The sequence below is a fragment of the Gavialis gangeticus genome, unplaced genomic scaffold, assembly GCF_001723915.1.
Source record: "Gavialis gangeticus isolate Ggan-Ray unplaced genomic scaffold, GavGan_comp1, whole genome shotgun sequence".
Classification (NCBI taxonomy): Eukaryota; Metazoa; Chordata; order Crocodylia; family Gavialidae; genus Gavialis; species Gavialis gangeticus.
The window spans coordinates 157,071,750-157,073,492 of record NW_017728992.1 but is presented as its reverse complement, the minus strand read 5'-3'; the positions used below and the strand labels follow the sequence as shown (position 1 = coordinate 157,073,492).

The following is a 1,743-nucleotide window of genomic DNA, read 5'->3' as shown; positions in this document are numbered from 1 at the left end:
CCCGGCCCGCCGCTACCCCCCTGCCCCGCCCCCCTTCAAATCAAAGCTCTGAGAAGCAAGAAGCGGCAGCAGAAGCCCGGAGAGAGCGCGGGAGCCCGGCTTTGCCCACACGCCGCAGGTGGCGGTGGGGGCTCAGCCCCCCCTGGGGCCGGGCGAGGCTTCAGCCAGAGCTGATCGGCCGCTGTGCAACCAGGCAGCTCGGGGAAGGAGGTGTGCAACCCCTCCGAGCCGAGCCGCCACCGCGGGGCATGCGGGAGCGGGGCTTCCCGAGCTCGGAGCCTGGCGGGGCTCTTCCCCTCCCGCCTCCCGCCGGCCCCGGGTGCGTGGCTGGGTCGCTCCGCGCCTCCGCCGCCGTCTCAGAACAAGCCGCGCGGGGGCGGGGAGCCTGGCCAAGCCCTGGCCGCAGGGACAGCAGGATCTCAGCGCCCTGCAGGGTGAAAGTGAACGGGTCTGCCGCGCGCTGCCGTGCCCTGTGTTAGGCGCAGCTCGTCTGTCCCGGCTCGTCTCCCTGCGCCCCGGGGACGCGGCTTTCCCCGGGGGGACGGCGGGGGGGTCCTGGGCACCCCGCAGCCCTCAGGCCGCCTCCCTCGGGTCTACAGAGGAATCTGATCTGAAGCCCTTTGCGCTGGTTCCCTCGCGCTGTTTGCACTTGCAAACGGCCCCGGTCCTTTGCTCCCCGGAGCCCGAGGGATGCTTATATCTCCGACCTCCAGGGCCCGATCCTGGCTCGGCCCTCCGACCCGCACGGCCTGGCCCTGTCACTTGCGGGTGGCTCGTCTGGCTCAGCTGGTTCTGAACAGAAAAGGGCCCGCGGGTCCCCTCGTGTAGTGGGCCCTCGGGCATCCCGCGCCTGAGCTGCGTGCAGACGTGGGGCTGCCGTCCAGCACCGGCGGGTGCTCGTCCGTGACCCCCGCACACACGTCCTGGGAAAGGGGCCGCCCCCCCCCCCCGCCGGGAACCTAAGGCGGGATGAGCCCCGGTCCATGCGCTCAGGTCCAGGGACCCCGGGCCCTCCTCCCCGGACCTCACCCGGGGCCTTGGGGAAAGGAGCCACGGGCCGTTGCTGACAGGCGGCGGGGAGCGCCGCTCGGGTAATCCGCGCTGATCTCTGCATTGCCGGGGCAAGGCTGCCATAAATCAGCCGCCGGCTCCGCCGGGCCCGGAGCTCCCCGAGACCTCTCGGCTACCCCGGGCTTGTGACAGGCGCTGCTTAGGGATAGCAGTGACCTTTGCAACCAGCGATCCCCGGCACCGGGGGCTTCTCGCAGTCTCCGCCTCGGGGGAGAGGCAGCGGCGAGGGGCTGCTGGCACCGGCTCCAATGACACTTTTACTGGCGGAGTATACGCGGCCTTTACTGGCTCCTGGGGAAACCCAGCGGCTCGGGGAATTTCTGTGTTTGCTGGGCTGTAAACGTTTTATTGGAGAGCCGCTCAGGGGACTCTGGTTTGCTTTGCCCGCTGCCCCGCCTGCGCGGACGTGTCAAAAAAGAAGTCCAGGGCCTTTTTTTCCCCTGGGAAGGGGATCTCGGCCTCCCCCGGCCCGGCGGCTCAGCCCCTGGTCCTTGTGGCTCCCCGCAGGGCTGGAAGGAGAGCGAGCCGGCCGGAACAGGGAGCCCTCTCCCGCTTGCGGGCTCCAGCCTGCGCGTGCGGGGGGCAGAGGCCGAGCCCGCGGCCGCAGGCTCGAGGGGGACACGCTGCTTCCCCCGGGCCGGGCCGGGCCGGGCCGGGCCGCGGCGGCGGGAC

General features: G+C 71.5%; 1 protein-coding gene across 1 annotated transcript in view; it reads left to right on the top strand.

Annotated features, from left to right (window-relative positions):
- Nucleotides 1-1,743, top strand: part of GDF6 (growth differentiation factor 6) — a gene marked incomplete at its 5' end in the record, with an annotated part of 13,167 nt that overhangs the window by 10,510 nt on the left and 914 nt on the right. The window lies entirely within an intron of this gene.